A 26,012-nucleotide genomic window follows, 5' to 3' on the forward strand; every position below is an offset into this window, starting at 1 on the left:
ATTCCTTTTTTTTTCTTTACTGATTCCCACTCAGAATGCCCACCAGAAAATGTTTATTTTCATTTAGAAAATAACAACCTAAAAACTTATTAAAGTTGAAGAATTTCTATAGCTATTACCTCCTCTCCCGTAAAAATGGATTTATCTTAAAACCAATTTTTCCATCAAAAAAACATTTCCTATGAAATTTCAATTGCCTTAATGAATACTTGCTCTGCTAGCATTTAACATCCATTTGTAACGCATTTCATGGATCAGGAATAGAGCCCAGGTCCTCATTCAATTAACCCCTCTAAGTTTGCTAAGAATAACAAGATGCTTCCAGATTCTTGACTGGTTTCAGGTTTTGCTGAGAAATCACACTTCTGTGAAACTACTTTTACTCTCTAACCAGCTTCCTGAATGCTATTACAGATAAACAGAGAGAACCGTAATTAAGCCTTCCTATACCCAACTTTAGCCATTTAAAAGTTAGGTAAAGTGAGTCATCGGTGTTTCTTCATAATCAGTGGGACAAGATAGGCACTTCCAAAGCAGAAATCATGCCATCTTGGCAGGTACATCTAAAATAGCGGGGTACATCCAAAAAGGAGATGCTTCTCCACCCTTTCCCAAATAAGAAGTCTAGAAAACTAGTTTAGCCTGAACCCCAGTTTCAGCTGAGACAGAGTTAATTTTCTTCGTAGCGGCTGGTATGGGGCTATGTTTTGGATTTGTGCTGAAGACAGTGTTGATAATACAGAGATGTTTTAGTTGTTGCTGCACTAGTCAAGGACTTTTCAGCTTCCCGTGCTCTGCCAGGTGCAGAAGAAGCTGGGAGGGGACACAGCCAGGATTGTTGATCCAAACTGACCAAAGGGCTATTCCATACCACATGACGTCACGCTCAGTATATAAAGCTGGGGAAGAAGAAGGAAGGGGGGACATTGGAGTGATGGCGTTTGTCTTCCCAAGTAACCATTACGCGTGATGGAACCCTGCTTTCCTGGAGATGGCTGAACACCTGCCTGACCATGGGAAGTAGTGAATGAATTCCTTGTTTTGCTTTGCTTGCGTGAGTGGCTTTTGCTTTCCCTATTAAACTGTTTTTATCTCAACCCTCAAATTTTCTTACTTTTGCTCTTCCGATTCTCTCCCCCATCCCACCGAGGGGGAGTGAGCGAGTGGCTGCGTGGTGCTTAGTTGCCGGCTGGGGCTAAACCACGACAGTCCTTTTTGGCGCCCAACGTGGGGCTCGAAGGGTTTGAGATAATGACAGATTTGATTGGAATGTGCCAGATATAATTTATAGCTGTTATTGCTGTTTAGCTATTAATCAGCAAGCTTCTGTGCTTGCCATAGGCTTGCTTGCCTTACTGTATGTTAGAGTCTAGGGCTCGTTAGTGGCTGCTTTTTGCTTTTGCTGCTTGCCGTGCTGCTGTACTGCTGATCACCTTACTCTGCTGTGCCTGGGAACACTTTGATAACAGCAATGGCCTTGCGCCTGGGCTGGCAGATGGCCAGGGCATCGCTGCTGTTTCTGTGCTGCTGTACTGGACAGGCTGGAACTCTGGTGTGAACTCGAGTCGAAGGGACTATGTCCTGTGGATGAATCCACGTGGGAGCAGGACACCCCAAAGCGTCTGTGCCCATGGATAAGCCCATGCCAGAGCAGGTATATCTTGAAACGTCTGTGGCCATGGTTATGTCTGTGCCACAGCAGGTATAGCTCTGAAGGGATTGTGGTCCAAGGATAAGTCCACACTGGATAAGGTGCGCCTCGAAGCATCTGTGGCTGTGGATGAAGTCCATGCTGCAGCAGGTACACCTCGAAGCATCTGTGGCTGTGGATAAAGTCCATGCTGCAGCAGGTATACCTCGAAGCATCTGTGGCTGTGGACGAAGTCCATGCTGCAGCAGGTACACCTTGAAGCATCAGTGGCTGTGCATGGGGCCATGTTGGAGCAAGTTTACTTCTGAAGGTACTACATTCTGTGGATAAGTCCAAGCTGGAGCAGGGGCAAGGGGAGGACTTCATTGCAATGTTAAACCTGATGGTCTGGTCCAAAGAGACCAGGGGTGGAGATTGTAATGGAAATACCTTTAAATTGTCGTATCCCGGGATCTGAGTTGCATGTTGTGGGAATTACTATAGCAGGAACCCCTTGTTGCTAGCCAGGCTAGGAGCAAGGGGAGGAGTTCGTTGCAATGTTAAATCCTATATCCTGGTCCAAAAGGACCAGGGGTGGACATTGTAATAGATATACCTTTAAATTGTTGTAACCCATGATTTGAGTTGCATGTTATAGGAATTACTACAGCCGGAACCACCTGAACCAATGGAGGAGAAGCCTTACAAGAAGAAGTGCAAGTGCAGCAGTGACCTGACCTGAGCTGGCTTTGGTGCCCAATAACTCCAAGCAACACACCACCTCTCCTGTCCTGAGTAACAACCATAAGAGATGGAGCCCAAAGTCATGGACTAAATGAACTCAGTGGACATTTTGTGGACATTTATGGACATTTTACAGACATTTTACAGGGGTGGTCCATAGACTATGTGTGTATTATATCAAAGGATGGGAAGGGTGATGGTGGGTAATGAGAATGTATTGGATAGTGTGAGACCTGAGCATGACGTAAATGGTATGGAATAAGGGGTGGATACTGTCCTGGTTTCAGCTGAGACAGAGTTAATTTTCTTCGTAGCGGCTGGTATGGGGCTATGTTTTGGATTTGTGCTGAAGACAGTGTTGATAATACAGAGATGTTTTAGTTGCTGCTGTACTAGTCAAGGACTTTTCAGCTTCCCGTGCTCTGCCAGGTGCAGAAGAAGCTGGGAGGGGACACAGCCAGGATAGTTGATCCAAACTGACCAAAGGGCTATTCCATACCACATGACGTCACGCTCAGTATATAAAGCTGGGGAAGAAGAAGGAAGGGGGGACATTGGAGTGATGGCGTTTGTCTTCCCAAGTAACCATTACGCGTGATGGAGCCCTGCTTTCCTGGAGATGGCTGAACACCTGCCTGACCATGGGAAGTAGTGAATGAATTCCTTGTTTTGCTTTGCTTGCGTGCGCGGCTTTTGCTTTCCCTATTAAACTGTTTTTATCTCAACCCTCAAATTTTCTTACTTTTGCTCTTCCGATTCTCTCCCCCATCCCACCGAGGGGGAGTGAGCGAGTGGCTGCGTGGTGCTTAGTTGCCGGCTGGGGCTAAACCACGACAGCTTAATTCAGCTGACCACACACAGGCTTCTAAGGAGCATACAGGTATAAAGACTGATCTACAGACCAATGGTGCATCTAGCCTGTTACTTTGTCTTCAGCAGAAGTAAGAGGAGAGATGGTTTGGAGAGAACCTGTGATGCCCCTAGATGTTCAGAGCTTCCACAGCAGGCTCATAAATCTGCCCAGGCCTACGGGAGAACCCTTCCCTTCTGGACAGGCAACTGGAGATCATCCAGAATAACTTCCACATCTGAAATAACTCCAAATAATTGCACACAGGAAACTAAGTCAAGACCCTATTTTTTTAGGTAGCTAACATTATATAAGACAAATCCCAATCTGTAATATTAAAACTTCATTAGCTGTCTGGTTTTTTGCTGTAATCATGGCTGATTATTCCTGTTAGGATATCCAGTTGTATGCCTGAACCTTTCCTCCCAAGACTTTGCAACTGTGCCTGAAGCTGAAGACATATTTAATAGGAATATTAATTTTTAGGAAAAATTACATTGGTGCTTTTTGTAATCACAGCTTTTACATTACAAGCTTGCTGTTTAGCTTTGTCAATAACATTGCTGCTTTCCCCATCTCGCTTTAAAGACTAGCACAGAACTTCTCTGATGCTCACAGCTCCTTACTTTTCCTGGTTTTATGCAGCTCATCTCAATGTGAGAATAAGGATGGTGGGTTTGCAAAGCTGTCTCCTGCTCAAAAGATCTTGCTTAGTTTTTTTTCCAGACTTCTTTAGTATTTCATAAATGCAGATTGGGCAGAGAAAGTTACTCTTCTTAAAAAGAGCGGGGTTTTTGTGAAAGGCTCATCTGTGATCTGTCAGGATCCTTTTGGGGACCATCATTTTAGTAGTCTCATCTAGAATTTTTTCTCCTTGAAAAAAAGAAGAAAGAAAGAAAGAAGTCCAGCAAGCTACAGTAATGTAAAGGGAACTGCCTATTATTAACCAAAGCCTTGGCCCCAAAACCAGTTGCTCCTCGGCTCTGAATCATATAAGCATCCCTAATCAGAAAAGTATTTAATCATGTGCTTAAGACTTCAGCTTGAAGTCAATGGGACTTAAGCAGATGTTAAGTCTAATCAAGTTTTTAAGTGACATCTTACACGGGTGAAAGCCAGAAACACTGTTACTTTGCTTTCCTGAATTAGGGCTTAGAAAATGAGCAGAAACACAGAGATGAACTTAGCACTGCACCTCTAACTTACCTAGCATCCAGTTTAGACCTTGCAAAAGGAAAGAGTATGCATATTTGAAGACACTTTTGTAACCTTGTAAGTTTGGACTGATCAGGAGCAAAGGATAGACAAGTCCTGTGTACAGCTCCCACCTCAGAGACCAGTATTCTTTATAGGCCAGAGCCTTTCGTGGGACTGCCGTGGCCCAAAATGTACATGTAACCCACTTAAACCACATGTGGGACATTAGGAAAAATGTTCAAGAGGGCAGCTGTAGCACCATCTTCCACAGTTTATAGACTCTTAGATCTCTCCATGGCTGACGACACATGGAGGGTCTTCTTACACCATGCTGCACTGATACAACAAAGCGTTAGGGACTTTTCAACTCAGTAAATACTGTCTTTATCCAGTGAAAAGCAAAAACACATCTGCTTTGTAATTCAGAAGAAACCTTGAAAGCCTGCTGAAATGAACTCTTTGGTTCAATTGTTATCTAGTCTCTACAGCAGCATATATTTAAGCTATTGATACATTCACGGGGTAGAATTATCTATGTATCATATATCTAATGCCCAGAATAATAACATTTTTTCCTGTCTTTCTTGCATAGAAGCAATACTGAATTTGTAAATTATTTTAATATTTTGTTGATATCTAACAGTATGTTGAATACTTAATGGCCGTCATATTCTAAGAGAAAGACTGCAGCATATCTTATTAGACTTTATCTTTGGTATTAATTTCAACAAGATACCAATTTTCCAGGAATAAAAAAGATCCCAGTTTTACTATGATTTAATTTCATTAATTTACAGTTATTTTTACCTCTTTTTCTCTCTTTTAATGATGGTTTCAACCTTAGGAGAGCTTTTTCTTTTTCTCGAAATGAACAAAATAAAATGGAGAGAAGTTCGTCTCAGGCTTACTATTTCATTTTCTATATCCAACACATACCTTGGGCAAAAGGAATTTTGATATATCACTCTGAAGGAGAAGACAGACTGCTCTTCCCAAATATTTACCAGTTTAAGAGACAACTATTGAGGGAAAATAAACACTCTGAAGACTGAAACAAGAAAATGGTGAGCCACAGGTAGGTTTCTAAGCTTCTTTCAAAAATAATTCACACAACATCATAGTTAAAATAAATAAATAAATAAATACCTATTATAATACCCTGTCCTCATATGTTAATAACACCTTCAGACAGCCAATTTTGGGAAGAAAGTACTCTTTTTCTACTTTACAAACCCCCAAATGTTGATTTTTTCTAAGCTTAATGAAAATCTGTTTCTAGTTCATAAAATAATGATTTAAAATAGATTTTTTAAGGGTTGGGTATGAATTATTTCATTACTACATTTTCTTTTCTTCAGTCAGTTTTCTGAGCAGATAAAAAAATCTGTTAGTGCATTCTTCAAGAAAAGGTAATAATAAAGCATAATTTCTGATTATGCTTAGTAAAGAATTCAGGAACACAATTTTTTACATTAAAAATAATATTCTTTCATTTGATTTATCAACAAGTTAAAGAAAGGCTGTTGGCTTTTGGCTACTGTTGGAAGAATGCACAAGATAATGGTAAAACTCTCATGTTTAAGTTTCAGAAGAGGAAAAAAGTACTACCAACCTGTAAAAAGTTGTAAAAATGTTTAAAGAAACATACCCTGAAGTGGCATAAAATATTGAAGCCAACAGAACTACTGATTTCCATTAACTGAGCACAGAACTGAACACTAATGTGTTACCCCAAATACAGCAAAATCCTGCTAAATAGTTCTTGTTTGGAGTCTTAGCAATCCAAAGCCTGTGTAAGCTCTCTGTGTCAGGTGGAGTTGTATGTTGCCTCGCATACATTCCTTTAACAGACCTATAAAAATGCATGGATTCAGATATATTCAAACTATTACCTTTATTCTTGCACATTCATCTATAAATGCATATATGTATGCATTCAAAAATAAAAAATATGAATTTTGTTGACATCCCTGCATTACTTATATGTTGGAAACCTTTTTCCTAGCATTTGTTTCCTGACTTTTATTTATGATGTTTGCAGAGATCACTTTTCACCACAAGATCAGCTGTAATACTGTTGAAGGCCATCAGGTAATGCAAAAACAAAACAGTACAATGTTCTTTAAAAGCATCCTATTTATTTACCATTTAGCTGGAGAGTTCATCAAAAACCCATTTATAACCCTTGCCATTCCTGAGGAAGCTGAATATCTTCTGATTTCAGTAAGCACATTATACATTCTGGAGTTGAAAGCTCTGTACGTTTAGCATCAGCAAGTTTATCCAAGTGCTTAACTAAAGACTTCAGGTTTTGCCTTTTACATAATGATTAGAAGGTGCCCTGTTTTCTGCTGAGATCCGGGAACTGCATCCTGTGCAAATGAGGTGGCCCTAAGGGCGATTGTTGTTGCCCTTAGGATTGGTTTTGCCCTTAGCATTGATTGTGAAATGAGAATATAGCCTAGACATTTTGTTTGTTATCCTTTTTGTTCACAGAATCACAGAATGGTTGAGGTTGGAAGGGACCTCTGGAGGTCATCTAGTCCACGCTGCTTTCCTCAAGTCTGTCCCTGCTAACAGCCCAGCACCTGCCTACCCAAAAGTCCAGATACTCTCATTTTGGAGAAAAGGCTCAGGAGTCAAGGGTCACTGTCACCAAAGTCCCCTATCATCCTGACAGGCTGTTGGATGGCCTGGAGTTATCTTTTCTACCTGGTGGCAAGCCAGGCTGGGAGGGTTAGCACCCAGGAAATCCCACATATGATGCTGCAGGAATAATTGGGTCAAGTTTTCCCTCAGTATTACAGAATCACAGAATCACAGAATTGTATAGGTTGGAAAAGACCTTTAAGATCATCGAGTCCAACCGTAAACCTAACACTGCCAAGACCACCACTAGACCATGTCCCTAAGCACCTCATCCAAACGTCTTTTAAATACCTCCAGGGATGGCGACTCAACCACTTCCCTGGGCAGCCTGTTCCAATGCTTGATAACCCTTTCAGTGAAGAAGAATTTCCTAATATCCAGTCTAAACCTCCCCTGGTGCAACTTGAGGCCATTTCCTCTTGTCCTATCACTTGTTACATGGGAGAAGAGACCAATCCCCACCTCTCTACAACCTCCTTTCAGGTAGTTGTAGAGAGCAATAAGGTCTCCCCTCAGCCTCCTTTTCTCCAGGCTAAACAGTCCCAGCTCTCTCAGCCGCTCCTCATCAGACTTCTGCTCCAGACCCTTCACCAGCTTCGTTGCCCTTCTCTGGACACACTCCAGCACCTCAATGTCTCTCTTGTAGTGGGGGGCCCAAAACTGAACACAGGATTCGAGGTGCGGCCTCACCAGTGCCGAGTACAGGGGCACGATCACTTCCCTAGTCCTGCTGGCCACGCTATTTATGATACAAGCCAGGATGCCATTGGCTTTCTTGGCCACCTGGGCACACTGCTGGCTCATATTCAGGCGGCTGTCAACCAACACCCCCAGGTCCTTTTCTGCCAGGCAGCTTTCCAGCCACTCTTCCCCAAGCCTGTAGCGTTGCATGGGGTTGCTGTGGCCCAAGTGCAGGACCTTGCACTTGGCCTTGTTAAACCTCATACAATTGACCTTGGCCCATCGATCCAGCCTGTCCAGGTCCCTCTGCAGAGCCTTCCTACCCTCAAGCAGATCAACACTCCCACACAACTTGGTGTCATCTGCAAACTTACTGAGGGTGCACTCAATCCCTTCGTCCAGATCATTGATAAAGATATTAAACAGAACTGGCCCCAGCACAGAGCCCTGGGGAACACCGCTTGTGACCGGCTGCCAACTGGAGTAAACTCCATTCACCACCACTCTTTGGGCCCGGCCGTCCAACCAGTTCTTTACCCAGCGAATTATTGGCCCAATAATTTTGCTGCCTTCACAATACACAACTCCCAGTGCAACACCATTCCCCAAGAAGGCTCGGGGATGAAAGCTTCAGCTCAAACAGGCCAGAAAACAGCTGAAACGGTCATCTCATTTAAAGGCAACTAATGAACAGCTATCAAACAGCAGTGACTTTCTGCTGTTACCAACTTTTATTCAAACAAATGAACTAATGTAGAGAGGGTCTGTTTCTCATTGCCAGACATTTAGGCTTAAGCCTAAGCCTACCATCACTCTTTTAAGGTTGTCTGGAATAACAGTCCTAATTCTGATCTCTGGCAAGTGCAAATGAGCAACGACTCCACTGAAGCCCACAGACACACTGGTGCGGAACCAGAATGGAAATGAGAGCAAGCTGGCACACACTGTCACTATTTGCCACCCTGAACAGCCATCAACCAGACAACAGAAATGCACAAACAGCCAGGAGCTTGTATGCGTCTAGTGGTTTAGCTTGCAGAGTTTTTAAACAACCCTTGCAATGCTGCGTGCCCTTAGAGGCAGCTGATGTGCCAGAAAAATTCCTGTCAGCTCAGGCAATAGCACATTCATTACAAAAGCAGGGGGAGAACATAGTTCATTGCCAGGTGTAGCTGCTCAAACACATGTGCTCTCTGCTGTGTTTGACTTACAAGAATATTAACTAATAAATATACTTCATTTTCTTACCTGGAAAGCCAAAGACTAGCTGCAGCATAGGTGAATGTTACCTGCATTAAAAAAGCTTCCAAATCTTTCAGCCCTCTGAAGAAGCAATTAACTTCTTTCATTGCTTTTCCCATTAGGGACTGATGATAGCAAACACTGTACTCTTTCTTGCAATACAACAGTGTGGAACCCTCCACGCAGTTTAAATGGCATTGGAGAAACTCTTTCTAAGTGGAAAAAAATTAAGTGTTTCTTCCTCAAAAAGCAGGCAGGCAAATATGGCAATTTCTTACTGAACAATTCTATTTACTGAATATAGTTGGAGTCATCTGCTTACTCCAGTAACTAAATTTTTTTTTATGGCTTTTTGTTCCTGTTATCCTGCTGCTCCAATGCAGTTAAGAGAGACGACTCTGAATCCTGCTCCATTTTGTGCAACATAAACAGAATTTATGCTGCAATTACAAAGTCAGATTCTGCCTGCAGTTATACCTTGTAACTCCCATGAAGAAAGCAAGTTTAGTATAGCTGAACCCAGTGTGGCCTCTTGAATCTTTATTGACAACAGTGAAACAAGACCCAGGGAGAACCCAGCTTGACTTCCAGGCACAAGGTTGAGTTTATCTTAGTAGCCCTGCTAGATCCTAGTGGTGGATGCTTTATAACAAAAAACAAGGGCAGGTGTGTCGGCAGGGACGGCATTACATACAGCGTTGTAGGGTAGGTACTTACTACAGCAGAGAAGAAGGGTTCAGACACTCTAAAGAGTGTTTTCCAAGAAGTACATGTATGTTCCCCGCTGATAAATGGGAGCCTTACAGCCACTCCTATTCTCCATTCTGAAAATATAATGTATATTTCCAACTATTTGGGTTTCCCTCTGACTGTGAGAAAGGTATAATTTAGGGCTTGTCAACACAGGGAAATTGTCCAGAATATCTATTGCAGAATAAACTGTCCTAAAATATCTTTATGAACTTGAAGGGGCTATCTGTTCTCTGGCCACCGCTGGATCAAGATCATGAACCACATCCAGTTTCTTCTTCTCTATCTCCTCCAGCAAGACACTTTCAAAATAATTACAACTGTCCTAAAGGAGAGTAAAACTTTCATTTATTGTTAGACATTCCTGTATGTCCTTACATCAGGTATCTAAGTTAGAAGGCTGGTAATGTTAGGCTTCCCAGATAGTTAACATGGAGAGAGAGAACGCGTCCCTCTGTCAGCCTACTCCTGATACAAAATGCTCTCTGGAGAAACCTATTTTTCTATTAGCTGTAGAGAGCACTTCTAGCTTAAGTGCCTCAGTAAGGCCTAAAGTTAGATGTGGTGAAACTGGGTTAGAGCATTCCTGAGAGCAGCTGTTCCGGAAAAGTTTGGTTTCACAGTACCTGGCATCCCTCAAAGACAAAGCCGTTGTCCACAGGTGTGGTTTCAGACCTGTCCACACTTTCACACTGGTCAATGTGCACATCATGCTCCCTCTTCTTTCTGAAAGGCAACATTGGTGACCATGAGACCCTGCAACTGATGGCTTAGGAGCTGATCTGAGTGAACAGCAACCTTACAGAAAAGAAAAAAAGCTAATTTTCATTTGGGTCAGATCCCTATACATACTCATTACCCTGTCAAAGCAGAACTGGAGCTGGCACAAAGAAGGAGGTGGGGAGGATCACACTGTCATATGTGGAGGGCAAGACTACCTTTCTGGGTGCCAGCCAGACTTGGATCAGCTTAAAGCAACAGTGAAAGTGCCTCCAGAAGCTCTGGAAGAGAGCCAGGCCAAAAAGCCAAGATTTTGAGAATGCTCAATATGTCATTTTAAATTCTTACTAGCTCCTTCTTTACATATAAAGCTTTTCACTTCAGTAGCCTTTTGCTGCTGATGCAAAGAGCTTTGGGAACAAGGCATTGTGCAAAGGAGTGAACAAGAACTTTAAAAGCCTGAGATGGCTCCTACCTAGAAAGCTCTAGCCTGGTGGACCATCCAAGGAGGAGTAAAAAGCAACTGATGAGCAAACTGTTTTGTGTGTCTCATACATGTGGGCTTTTTACAGCTGACTGCAAGGTTGCTGCCTTGGCTGCAGCACATAACTGCAGGGCTGTGCAACCCACACTGCCACCTTCCCCCGCACCATGCTACACAGGGTCAATTCACTTCATGTTCCGCAAACCAGTACAAATGGATTGCAGTGACTCTGTGTATCAGAAAATGACTCAAGGAAAGATAAACGGATGAACTGCCTGAGCATTCTCACTGAAATCTACAACTCCAAAAGGACCCACTGTGTCCACCTGTGTGGTGCTTGGGCAGTTGTGTGAATGTGAAAATCACTGTGGAAATAAATAGAGGAGTGGGATCAAAATTCCTGCTAACAGCATCCATGCGTATCCAACAAAATTATCTGGTCCAGAAACTAGCACTTCTCTGAACCGCCAGCAAGTCTGACTGAGCCAGCAGTTCATCCCAATCTGCATCTGTGTCCACACAAGGTGACACTGGCAAAGTCAGAGTTCACCCATATGAATCCTTCAAGGACAACCTTTGGGCTGGATCCATGGGGTTTTTTTCTCCATCTTTCTGAAGCAGTCTGAGGACTTTTTATATCATAATTAAAAATAAATAATTAAGTGAGAATTAAATGCATAGTTAATATATTAATTATTAATAAAGGTTTTTAATTAAATTAAGAGGGAAAATCAATTTCTTTAGTCAAATTTCAGTTTTGTTTTTTTTTTTCTAATTGTCACCTCTTCTTAAGGCCCTCTGAAGTGATTCAGTGATTCAGACTGACCCAGTGCTGACTAGATATCTCACAGCTCAGAATGAAGGTTTGGGGAGGCTCTCCTAACTTTGAAAGAATCAGGTGATTTTTTAGGAATACAGAAATTTCTGTCAAAGTGTTTTTCCACATGAATTCGTCCGTGTTATCTCCCAGACCCTAACAGTTTGGACCATTATAGCCTCCCTCCAAAAGGACTTCGGAAAAGTCTTTCTCAGATTTCAGTCTTCTGCTGTAGGCAGGTTTCAAAACTCTCCATCACTTTTTGTTCTTCTCTTGTTCTCTTTCTCTCTCTTCCCACCTTTCTCCTACATTTTTCATTTTCTTTTTTCCCCACTCTTTCTTAGTTGTCCAGTTTCAATGATCCCTTTTTCCATTCACACTGCTGGTGTGTCCCCATTTCCCCTTGATTCCACATCACAAACCCAGAATCTCTGCATCCCTACAGCTCACACCATGAAGTGCCTCTAACCCTCTCATCTGAGCACTTTCCAACCTAAATTTCCTCTAGTCAAGGCCTCCTTCATTCTCCCCTCAGTCTTCCACTTTCCTAAGGCTCCTCTAGTTTTTTCCTTTCCTCTTTTTTCTCACTTATTTCTACAGCATTACAATTACTATGGAATTCATGCTGTTGCCAGGGTCCATCACAAAAGCAAGGGATATGTCAAGGTGGTCAGATATCCACAGCTCAACATTACTCTTCATTTCCCCTCTCCCTGCACAAAGATATGCTCAATGGCACCTGTTAGCCCTCTGCATTTTTAATATCTCTGTCCCATCCTCAGGTTTTATTGTATGAGCTCACCGGTGCACCGGGCATGCCATGAAGTGCCACTTAAAAAACCACAAGTATGACACTCATTCTGTGGGGGAAGTTCTCTCTGTGTAACAGAACTGGTGTCAGTGCTGCAACACGACCTGTGTTGACAATTTCATAGCTGCGAATTAACATGCAGGTCTGCCAAGGAAAAGCAGCCGTGTAACTGGTGAGGTCCCACAGTTTGACTGTTAAGCAGGGTCGAGGCACTTGGGGCACCTATTGTATTTATCATTGCTCCCCACATAGCCCAGGATAGCACAGAAGCATCACTCTAAATTGACAGAACACAAAAACTGAACGCAACGTGAACGCAAAATCAATGCCAGATGTGCCCAGACATTACTGAACTCTTTACGCTGCTTTATAAGGGTGGGGAAAAATAAGAAAATTTTCTTTTTCTTTAGTTTTGTTCTTTTAAAGTGACATGCCCTCATCAGTAACTCAAGCTGAAATTGTTTAGGTTAGTCTCTGTGCATGCAAAAGGACACCCAAATCTTCTTTCCAAAGATCCACAAGGTCTGGATCTGAAACCATTTATATAACTCTTCCACGTTTTTGTTACATGTATGGGCCCATTGCTATTGTATTAGAATAATCATCAGAAATACCTGTCAATACTCTAAAGGGGGCAAAAAATAACTATTTTCCCCTTCTAGAAACAAAACATGGAGATCTGATCCAAAATAGGCAGCTATCTGCAGGGACAAAAGGGATTCAGTTGCAAAAAAGTCAATTTTTAGGTGCCAAACTGGACGTTCCCTCAAGGGGTCTGCTTTTCAGAGAAGTTCATCACTCAGTCTGTAGGAAACCAACTTTAAGGAGTTTCCACTTAGTCAACAACTGATGCAACTAGAATCTCTAGGCTCTAGTGAAAATCACCTCTGTGTTCCCCTATTCCTCTAAATAAAACAGAGATGTTTTTCCAAGAAATAAAACTCATATCCATTAATTTTTCTGTAGGGGAAGCAATTTGGCCCTACATTTCTAAACATGTATTACACTGGCTTGCAAACACTTTGTATCATACTGAAGGAAGGCAGACAATTTCTGAAATAGCTTTTTGCACATGTACTCTGATTGTATTTTGCTTTTTTTAATCATTTTGTTGCTATGCTATTGATTTTTGCATTAAAACAGACACAATTCCCAACAACATACATGTTGAAAAGTATAGAAATCTCTCCCCTTTTGTAATTAGTTCCCCCTTTTCTGACTCCATTTAATGAAATCTCAAGGGCCAGTTGCTACAATTCTTACTCAGGCAAAACCCCCATTAATCCATATATGTTACCATAATAATCTGTTAGGAAAATAGCAGTCATATCAGGTTATAGTTTTCTAGCATCATTACGTGGAAGAGGAAGGAGAAGGGGATGGATTGTACGGAAAATAAGCTTTTATCATAAACCAAAACCATCCATAATAATTAGCTATATCTGGGAAACATTCATGATTGCCAAAAGTAAATTGATTAATTTTAATTAATGTCTCTGTTTTACCATGGTATCACTCAGATTGCAGGAGGGACATTTTCCCCATTGATTTTCTTCCATGGGACTGTTCCTCTCCTCCTCCCTCCCATCCCCAACAATTCCAATTGTTTTACTTGTCAGCTTGATCAAAGTACGGCCTTCAGTGATTTCACATCCTAAGCCCATTCATCAGAAAGTCTAATAAAAGTGTTGAACTCTTTTATTGATAGACAGTGGCACAAAATATGGGGCCTGGGAAAGATCAGGCACCTCTGACTTTCCCTCCTCAGCTGTCATATGAAGGTATTGCTTACCCAGTGACAGAAGGGCCTTGTTTTGTGCCCTCAATAAAATGAATCCTGCTGGAAAATAACACCAAAGATGGCTATTCTTCTTCTGAAAAGTATTGTCCATCACAGCCTTCCAGAAATCCTCAAAGGCCAGTTCAGCTTTCAGCTATGGGTTGCCCATTGCTTTATATGTCAGAACGAAGATTATCAAATAAGCAATCAGTGGGATGTCACAGGCCATCATAATTTATGGCACTACAAATACATCTCAGGCTGAGTCTACACCTTCTACTCCAGACTGAAGGGCTGTCTTGTTTCTGCAGAAGAAGAGGCAGCCTCAGCAAATCCAGCAGCACAGATATATATCTCAGCAGACAGAGGGCAGGAGGACGAGCAGCAGGTGCCAGGGTTAGAGGTAGCTAGCAGATTCCAGCTAACCCTATTGTTGATTAGAAAATTGTGGTTTTGATTAAAGAACACCTGTCTTTTTTTTCCCAAGAGTCAACTTTCTGTGGTCTCTTGGGAAATAAGTCAATCAATCTTATTGATTTCTTCATTTTTTATAATTGTAAGCATATTCTATTGCTCACATGATAGTGAACTGGAACTACTTAAATAGGGAGCCTGTGGTCCATCACAAGAGATGAAGTCAAGTCAGTGACACCAATTTACCACAGATATTGGGAAAACAAGATAACACAGTAGTATTTTATCTTAAAATTATTTTGGTAGAACTGTTTTTTTCAGTATTCAGACATTTGCCAAGGAAATGAAACTTTCCATAGGAAATAAATCCCAAAACTCAAATTCATATTAAATTGTAGGTGAAGTCTGTTCATTTCACAACGTAGACTGGATCACTGAGCATCAGCTGTTCATATGAGTGTCTCATATATTATTAACACTAACAAGTCCAGTAGCAATACTTCAGCCTGCTTAGTGCTGCAACCATAATACTTTAAAATATTTTTAAACATCTATTTCACAAACAAAACCACAGCTGAAGTATTGCCTTCTACCAAGGAAACAGTTCTAAAAGTTGGACCAGCTTTGAAGTATAATCATTTTCATTTATCTCTGAAAAAGACTGTGAAAAGGCAAAATAACATCATTATACTGGAGGGAAGAGAGAAATATAGTCAAAAACTGTTATAGCTGCATCAGCTATAACAGGGGACTTCTAATGACTTGAAAATCTAACAGAAATCATAACACTAATGGAAACAAGGACATGACAAAGAGCAGCATAGACCCTCTTGTCTTCAGTCTTCACCAAAAATGATTAAGTATGAACAGACATTTAACTAAACTACTTTAAAAGTTTCAAGCATTGGAACAGGCTGCCCAGGGAAGTGGTTGAGTCACCATCCCTGGAGGTATTTAAAAGGCGTGGAGATGTGGTGCTTAGGGACATGGTCTAGTGGTGGTCTTGGTAGTGTTAGGTTTACTGTTGGACTCAATGATCTTAAAGGTCTTTTCCAACCTATACGATTCTGTGATTCTGTGATTCTGTGAAATGAGGTGGCAGTAGTACAAGCCAAAGGAAGAATAGGTTAATGAACACTAAGATAAATTAGGTGTATCTGAGTCAGCAGTAATTGATGAAATTCACCCTAGACTACTTAAGAATATAACCAATGTAATCTCTGAGTCATTAATAATTGTCTCTAAAAATGCAAGAAAAGTAGGGGTGGTCCCAGAGGACTGCAAATTAGCTATCACGTTACCTATTGTATAAACAAGAAAGGAGGGGAAAGATCTAGGGAATTACACACCAGTTAACCTAACACTGATTCTCAGAAAAATATTATGTTAAAATTATGAAACCATCAATTTGTAAACACTTAGCACATACAAAGTAGATAACATGTAACTGCAAACAAAAAATCAGGTACAACCAAATTAACTTCATTTGGTGGCCCAGTGGAATGGGGGGAATGGGAGCTGTGAAACATCTGGACTTAAGTAAACTTTGGACATTGTACCATAAAATAATCTCAAGAGCTAAGTAAGGAAACAACCTCTGAATAAGATAAGTACACATTTAATTGAAAAACTATATTCAGTGAGACGCTAGTTCACTACTGAATTGGAGAGTGAGGACTCTTGGTGAGTCCTCAGGCAAATGAGTCTGGTTGGTATTATTATTGGTATTATTGTTATTTTCACTAGCAACTTCACTAGTGTTTGCTAGTACTATAGAGATATAGAGAGCTGTGTGCAATAGGAAAGACAAGATTAGTCTTCAAAAGTACCTTGATAAATAAAAGTTGCCTAGAAAACATCAAGACTGAAATATCTAAGCACAAATACAAAAGTATTCCAAGAGAAATATCCAAATGTGCAAATAAATAATAGACACTATCTGTCTATGCAGAAAAACTGCAGGAAAGTATCAACATAGTGGACTCAAATTAAGTAAGTCAACAATACAATGCTGCCGCAAAAGAGGATAAACCTAATTCTCAGCATTATTAGCAGGAACTTCCGAAGCAAAAGACAGGAGACAATTACTGGTTCCGAGTGAGGCACAAGATGAACTGCTGTATTCAGTTGGGGGACTTACTCTCAAAGAAATGAAAGGAAAAATTGAAAAGAGTGAAAAGAGATCATTAAGAATGATGCAGGTTAAAAACCAGTAGCAGTGATGAAAGGCTGAAAGACCTGAATTGCAGTCCAGAAATAAGAAGGCTGACAGCAGTCTTCAAAGATATAAGAGCCCATTACAAGGATGATGGCAGTCAATAATTAAACCTGCTGCAGGACTAGGCATAATCAGATTAATTTCTATGCAGCAGATTGAGGTTAGATTTGAGGGGACAGCTAACTAGACATGTAAGGAAATAAACATTATTCAGAAGTTAGAAAGACTTGGAAAAACAAGCAAGGCAGAACGTGTCCTGAAGAAGACGCTTTTTCTGGCTCCATTGTGAAGAGGACGAATTTAAATAAATCACTTTAAGCCTTGTTTAACAAGGTTTACAAACAATTTCTATTCTTTTATGAGTCTACTATTTAAATACCAAAGTAGCAGGTAAGGCACTCATCCTCAACACCCTTCTTCCCCCTCCACTGAGCTGCAGAGAAAGCATGCCTGGAAAACTTTTTGTTGCGCAGTGCTTTAAGTGCAGTAAAACAAAAGGTAGCATTTGTAGTTCTGTCTCCTGCCTTCCACTTGCAGCTCTGTGCCTTTCACCTGAACTGCTGTGGCAGGGTTTTTCCAGGGCAGGGTTTTTGCCTTGTTCTCATGTTGTTGTTCTCAGGTTCCTACTCTCATAGTCCTGCATCTGCAAAACCCAATACTCTCGTTATATCAGGTTGCTCATGGGAGGCAATGCATGAAACGCACCTCTTCTTTCTCTCCCTTTTCTTAACCCCTTCTTTTATAGGTTTTAGTTTATATTAGAGGAGTACTCCAAATGGAAGTCTGAGTAGTTCCCTGTCAAAATATATAGTGCTAAAGAAAAAGCACAGTGAAAATTGACTGTGTCATCTTTATCGTCATCACCTGCTGCACTGTAACTTTCACTGTTAGAATTGATGTCTGCCATCATCCATGGGCACCCTAGTAAAGTTTTGTGCATGTAAGCCTGTCTCAGCATCCTTTGTCCAAGATTTTAGATTATATAAAAATAGAAATTGCTTGAGGGTTAGCAGAAAGTGCCAGCTGAGATGCTGAAATTGTTATTAGTAGAACCCAGGCCTTTTTTCCTGTAGATAAAACAAGAAAAAAAACATAATGAAAAAAGGATAACCAAAAAGCCAGAAATTCTGCTCTTAGTAATGATCCTTATCCATAACTGCTAGAGAAAAAAACAGGCACAGCAAATATGTTATCAGCCCTACTGAAAGCCAGCAAACTTCTGTGAGCTTGGGCTGTTTCAGACACTGCTTGTAGCTGCTTCTCTGTTTACGGCAATACTACAGAATCTGCCACATTTGTAACGGTGCCAAAACCCCTTTAAAAATATATAAAGAGAGAAAGAGAGTGAGCAACACAGAGAAAAGCTATTTTGAGAGTGGGGAGGAAGACACAACTGGAGGAACTGACGCTTCCATTTCCAGTGTGTTGAAGAAGATCGTGACGGGTGCCTTGCTCTCCTTCACTGTGATCAGGATGATGAAAACTTGGTATGAGCACTGTGGCCTGATGTCCTTGAAGACAATAAGATTAACAGTCAAAAAGGTAGATATTGCTCTCTTCAGCTGAAATCTCATGGTATCAGTGTTGTACCAGGAGCTCCAAAAGGCGTTGATGGGTAAAAAGGTGCCATTCTTTTACTATATTTGCTAATGACTTAGACCTTATTTCTAGCACAACTATATTTGATCATGATTTACGGTCCTCTTACTGAGCAGACATGATCTCAACACAGTCTTTTCATCGAAGAAATAGACCTTTATGTCTGGACTAATTCAATCCTCCTATCTATTTTTTTTGCCTGCTCTTAGTAGGCAAAACAACTACAGAATCCACTGGGTTATATTTCCACCATTTTGGACAATTTCAAGTACAAGGCCCTTTCACAATAGGAGATTTATCTGCAAGCAGTGTAATTTACAGAAAATTACTATTTTAAGACATATAATTATTCCATTCCTCTAAAAGGCTGGTGCTAGTCACAGCAGCTGCAAGTAATATTATAGCAAGAATCTTTTCTACCCATTGCCTGCACTTAAGTAATTTATATCTGAAATTATTAGGAAGTTTAATATTTATATGTAACTCCTTTAAAGTTTGAAGTAGAAAAGTTTACATTCATACAGCAGTAGTCTGAGCTGCAAAATGACTAATAAAAAATCATACTTTCTTATTGAACATGGATTTCTGAGTGTGGTAAAAGTTCTCTGCTACATTTAAACTGTATACAATAAAATGATCAGTAAATCACGTATCACAAAGTACTACACAAAGATTACAGTTAATGCTAGTTAATGGATTCTAGTTAATGGATTCTTAGTTAATGGATTACCTTACAGTACTCTAGAAAATGCCACAAACATTGTTCCTCTGAAACACTGATATATTATGCCAACCTTTTCTACAGACATAGTTGGTTTCTCTTACATCAATATCCGTAAAATAAGTAATCTAGCAAACAATGGGTGTCATGCTTCTCTTTCTCTAATTTAGGCCAAATCTTTAAATTATTCATTCAGAGAATATTTAACAAAAAAAACTTTTTTTCTAAATGACAATAAAAAAGGCATACCGTGTTACAGGTAAAGATTAAAGGTAGCCTGGGAATTGTCCAACACAAAATGGGTGCTTTACTTCAGTTTTCAGTGAGAATAATGACATTGGACTGGGAGGAAATGGAGATGACTGCAAGCAAACAGGAATTACCCCACAGAAGGGAAAACAAGAAGCACTTTGGAAGGAAGATGATCTTCCAATTCACAATTTGGAGAGAATTAGCTTCTGCAGAAAAAAAAATTTAATAAATCTGTCAGCAGGGTCATAGTGGAGCATAAACTCAATCGGTTGAAAATGACCTGACATTGCAAAAAAGTCTCTCAATCCCAGCAGTATTCAGAAAGTACCTTATACTTGAAGAAATGTGGTTATCCCACTAAGTGCTGTTAGACTGTGTCCTCTTGTGGGCCTCACACTAGGAAAGATGCAGGCAAGCTGGAGACAGTCAGGAGATTTGGTAAACGTATCTACTGGGAGAGAAATAACGCCAAAGGGTTTAGGAAATGTGACCTATAAGGAAAGGCTGAAGGAATCAGCCTTGGTTTTTGCCAGCAAAAAGGCAGTGTAGCTGAAACATAGTAACAGACTTCTTACTGTGTAAAAGCTGCTATGAGGAAGGCAGTGATAATTTTTTCTCTATATCTATTGTAGGTTTAAGAAGAAATAAACCTTTGAATTTTCACATGGTGTTTCAGGTTAGATAATAGGGAAAGCTTTCTACTGACTCCTTGTCACCTGAAGCTTTAATGAACACACCAGAGAGTCACTTACCAGCCTCAGGGAAGAGCTATTGAATCCTGTCTCAGCAGGGATGAATTAGGAGGCCTCCTGAGATCTCTTCCTACACCTATACAACTTTTATGATGTAAGTTGGGAGTAGTACCAGAGACTAATAAACACACTTTCTCTTCCTCTCTCCATCTCCCTCTTTCTCTTTCTCTTTTTCTCTTTCTCTTTCTCTTTCTCTGTCTCTTTCTCTTTCTCCTTCTCCTTCTCCTTCTCCTTCTCTTTCTCTTCTTTCTCTCGCTCTTGCTTTCACTCTTGTTCTAGCTCCAGCTGTATGCCTTTCTCTTGTATAGCATTTCAAATAGGAACAAAAGATTTTAAATTCATAACAAAATGTTCAAACCACTCAGCAGAGTCCAGGGAAGCCTGAAGAGCCCCTTTTATATCTCCAGTGTAAGAGCATACCATACAGTCTTTAAGAGGATGATTGATAGTCTGAAGTTTACCACATTCAGAATATGTCTGTGATTTACAGAAAATTAATAAATAAATTCTCCATTTATATAAAAGAAATCTGCATCTGCTGTGAGTTGCTCAGATGTTGAGGCACGGTGATCAACTTCCAGCTAAGGGGAATCCAAACCTTCTTCTGAGAAGTCAGCAGTAAGTTTTTTGACAGTAATATGACAGGTTGTTATTTTAATGTCATTTTTCTGTTCTGCTAAAAGATTTGGACACGTACTGGTAGGATTTCTTAGATATTAGGTCATGAAGTGATGCAAGTTTATGTCTTTGGGAATCCCTTGTTGTCAGTAATTTTCAAGTATTTCTGTACTACAACTACTTCATATCTTGTAGTTGCTTGTAGAGTATGCAACAGTACTTGAAGTCGGGAACTAAAGAAGAGTTTAGTGCCCTATTTATCTCCTTCAAAGCACCATTAGCTTTGTATTAGGGCTGTTACACCAGACAAGCAATACTCTGCTGTGAGGGAATCAATGCTTGTGTTGACAGCCTGAGGGTACACTCACCACTCTCCTTGGTAATGGTGCCTCATTCCCAAATTATATTTATATAGACTTCTGTCACTTATTTAGTGTTCTGCAGATGCCATTTATAGCTAACAGTTCTTCACGTGGTACCTTAGATAATTGTTACTCACCAATTTAATGAGAAAGACACTCACTGTGTGCAGTTTCACTGCAACATCAATTCTTGATTACACAAGTGAAATACATTTATAGCAGCTTTAAGTGATTTGTTTCAGTCCCTGTCCTTTGCTTGGACTTTTGAAGAGGATGAGTCTGAACTGCAAGTTTAATGTCATTCACCTGAATGAATTTATGAGTGGTAGAAGATAGAATACCACAGGAATAAATACTGAAAAGTATTCATAAGAGGAACTCCACTTTTGAATGTTCCTGTGAGGCTGAACTGGTAGTCAGTACAGACATAGAGCTGGACATACTGTTCAACACGTCTTCAGTAGTAGTAATGGATAGAGTAATGATTTATGATGTTTGACGCTTTCTGAGCAGCAACATATGTGGAGAGAAGAGACAGTACTTCTGTCTTTAATTTCTTTAGGTAGCCAATTTTCATCAATGTGGTCAGTGCAAGGATTTGATGGCATTAACCAAAGTTAAATGCCACTTTATATAAATAGGTCAGCTTGTTCTAAACCTGGCTTAAGTGACTGAGAGGAAGAGCCATGCCAGTGACTTGTGCCAAGGACTAAGTGGGGATATCCTGCTTAGAGGTTGAATAAAAGCTGATCCGTTTGATCATTTTTATTCCAAAATAAAGAATACCTTAACATTCATGGTCTTCTTCTCAAGAGGTCTTTTACCCCACTGGTAAAGTGTTACAAAACTGTCAGTTATAGCTTTCTTTTTCATCCTGAATTCTTGAGGTGCTCTGAAAAAATGTCATCAAGTACAGCAGCCTTTCATGGATTCAGTCCTTTGCTCATCTTTTATACTAGAAGAGTCCTGAAAATAAGGAAGACATCTGACAGCTTGGCTTGTTTTGATGGAACTCTTTGCAGACTTTTCTTCAACAGGATTTATTTACCAGCATGTTTGTGTTCCTGGCAAGCTGTATGGCTATCACATTTTCATTTACACGCATCACATTGCTGGCATCTTGGTTCACAGCACCCATAAGCAAGGAAGTGATCAGCAGCTTGACTTTTTAAAGTTAACATTTTCCATGGTGTCTTATTGTTTTATCCTGGCCAGGCTTGCAGATTTTAGGAATAAGATTTCTGTGCACTGCATCTACCCCAGTTCCAGTGTCCTTAGAGTGCTTCAATTTTTGTTACCCAGCAGGAAGCCCCATACTTTTTTAAGATATTCCTTTAAAGCCCTAGGAATTGTTAGGTTCTGCTGATCTCTTCAAAACATTAAAAAGCACACTTCAGTTAATCAGATCCTAAGGATTTTTATGATGTTTTTGTAAGTATCACAGTCTACTCGCTACAGATTCTAGCAAGGCTTAAGCACTGATGCCCTAACCTGATAATATATGTAAGGATATACTGATACCACTTCCCTGCGTGTGTGTGTGTTGTTAAGCCAATTTTATCATGCAATATAATATGAAGATCAGACATTTAGCATGCTCTTCAGCAATTTCTTTTTTTTTTTTTTTGTTCTTGTATGATAGACTAGTCATTGGTCGTCTCAAGTTATATTTAAGAACAGTTCTCTCGTCACTAATATTAACCCCATAAATGCTGCGTCCACACTTACAGTAGCAGTGGAGGAGGGGAATGAGTGAAACAGGTACCTAGAAGTCTGTTAGTTAGGTTCAATAACAAGAAAGGCTTTCAGACAGTTTTCTAAGACAAAATAATTAAGGACACAGTAGTAGAAGGAGAATAGGACACAACACAACAGAGTTTTATCAAAGGTACACTATTCAAGACTGTTCTCTTATGTTTCTTTGATAAAATAACTGACTATCAAAACAAAGAAGTCATATAAATCCCATCTAACTGAAGCTGAGTAAAAGCATTTCCTATGACCACACGTGGAAAAGGATAAATTGAACTAGGACTTAGTACAAAACACTGCAAGTAACCTGAGAAAAGAGCTAGAAAAGGAAATAATCACATGTTGGGCTGAAGTGAGTTGCTGGTACAGTTCCTCAAGGATTAGTCTTGGAAAAATATTATTGAATTGTTTTACTTATTTATAATAAAGAATAGCCACCAAAAAACACTTATATAAAGTATTAAATAATATTTTCATTAATGACTTTGATAGAGATGTGCTCACGAAAGTTGATGACGGTAAAGTTGGGAGTCGCTGTCAATATAGAATTATGCTACTCATGAAGTAGCATTGTGTGAACTTGCTAACTGGAATAATAGTAATAAGAAGAAATCTAATAATACCAAGAGCAAGGTCATTCCCTTAGGGACTATTCACTTGAACTTTAGCTATATAATGGGTGCTCATCAGTTGTAAATGGCAGAGCAAGACCTTGGCATATCTGTTCATCACAGGATGTCCACACACCAATGATCTGATGACCATGGAAAATACAAATGTGTTAGCTATATAAGTCAGGTGAAGTGTTTTTAACAGCCAGAAGTCTTTTATGCAGTACCTAAAAGTATGAGAAGGATAGAATTTCCTCTTCATAGCAGTGATATATCCCCAGGGGCAGGTGAGTGATGAGTTAATGAAGTCTCATCTGGAAGAGTACGCAAAATGTTCAATAAAGTTAAACTCAAATAGGGGCAGGTTTAGACAGGGGTTACCAGGGAACAGAGAGGCCATCTCTTTAGTGAACGCTAGACATGCTTGACATGTTTAGCCTAATGGAATAAGGCCTGAGCAGGGCAATGCGTACTCTTCATAAATATATCAGGGACATAAATACTAGAAAAGAACTATTTAAGTGAAGGCGCAATGTTAGCACCAATCAAAATGGTATTAATATGTTCTGGAAGACTGGAACCAGGAGAAAAATGAGATTCTAGAACATCCTTCAAGGAGGAATAATGGGTGGAAGCAGCCTACCTTAATCAGTTTATAAAAGACATAATTAAATGTTTATTTGAAATAGCAGTAAACTGTGCCTAGCAGGTCCCTTTCAATTCTATGTTCCAATGTAGTTCACTTTTGCAGTGAAAGATAATAAATCTTTCTCTAATAAATAAGGATCAGAAAAGCTAATACAGATATCAAGCTCTTTTCAAAACTGAGAGATAAGATGTTGCTATTACCCAGTGACAGTACATTTTCTCTAATAGAGTTAATTATCCCATTACTATTGGTTATCATTAACATTAATTATTGATGCCAAAGTAGCATCAAGTGGTCCCAGCCAAACTCAAGGCTCCACTATTCTGGGGGCCTGTGAGAATAAAAATAGCAGAAGACAGACAGTTTTTCGAAGAACTGCAGTGTAGCTTCCCAGCTAGAGCCTCAGGCTGCCCACGGCATGCGTGTGTGATAACTACACACAATAAGGAGCCCGTTTAATTTAATAGTGCTGCTCACAGTACGCCAAGTAAGGCAGGTATAAGTTCTAGCAGACTGGAGGCAGAACAGAGGGGACAGAAAAAACTGGGAGGAAGAAAACTGGATTCCTGTCCCTGAAATTTTATTCTTAAAAAAATAACATAGGGACACAAGGTCAGGTACTGTAGGTCAGACCGGAGTGAATTTCACAGCGGTCAGAAGCAGCAAAAGAAATTAAGGAGGAAGGCTACATTGAGTGATCACTTTCCTGTTCTTGTTACCCAGCTCCTATTAATCTGTTGTGAGAGGACATACTAAGTCTTAAGCCATACCAACAAATCTGAGCTTAATAGATTTTAATGAACCATAAATTTGTCTAGTCAATTCTGGAACTCATGAGGGGTTTGGCCTTCATAACATCTTGTGGCGATGGTTTATACAGCTTAATTGACTGCTTCCTTTTGCTTAATTTTAAACCTGCTGCCTTTTATTTGTTCTCCTGATTCCCATATTACAAGAAACCTTCAATAACCAATGCATCTTCACTATCTTCATATGCCTTAGGCTTTAAGATAAACTGAGTACAGGGAGGCAGTTTGCCCAAAGTCATTCAGAAAGTCCTTAGTAAAGTAAAGGACAGGACACAGATGTGTTGGGCTCCCGAAAGAATCTCCCAACCATGAGACTCTCCTTCCACACACCACGTGCAGATGTGCACATACATTGTCCAGAGACAATTACACTTCCTCAAGGACGTTATTAATTGACAATATGAAATGGGCAATCTCACAGTTCTGCTAGATCAAGTATTTAATAATGTTCCTTTTTAGGATCACAGCCCAGCTAAAAAGCCAAGTAATTTCTTTTAAATTACTTAAAAAGCACAAAAGCCGTACATGAAATTCATGATCTGAGGTGGAGAGAACAAAATTTGTTTAGAGCAAGCCAATGGATAAAGCTACCTTATTAGGTAGTACACCAAACTCATTTCTCATTTACATCTAGATTCAATTAGGCCTTGATTCAACCAGGCTCTGAATTACACCCTTCAGTTCATTCTGCCCAGACCATAAATACATATGAAGCTGCAAGGATGTCCTTATGTACCATGCTGAATAGGGACAGGTGCTGAAATCAAAGCAGTAAGTAGCATGTCTTGGAAGCGACCAAAAGCTGAGTTTGTCTCCAGGCTTATCAAACAGCTCTGTATTTTAAGTGCTTTGCCATGTAGAGGTGTGGAATCTAGTGAAACTTTAGTACTGATCCAGGTA

Source organism: Mycteria americana, chromosome 1 (genome assembly GCF_035582795.1).
Source record: "Mycteria americana isolate JAX WOST 10 ecotype Jacksonville Zoo and Gardens chromosome 1, USCA_MyAme_1.0, whole genome shotgun sequence".
Lineage (NCBI taxonomy): Eukaryota > Metazoa > Chordata > Aves > Ciconiiformes > Ciconiidae > Mycteria > Mycteria americana.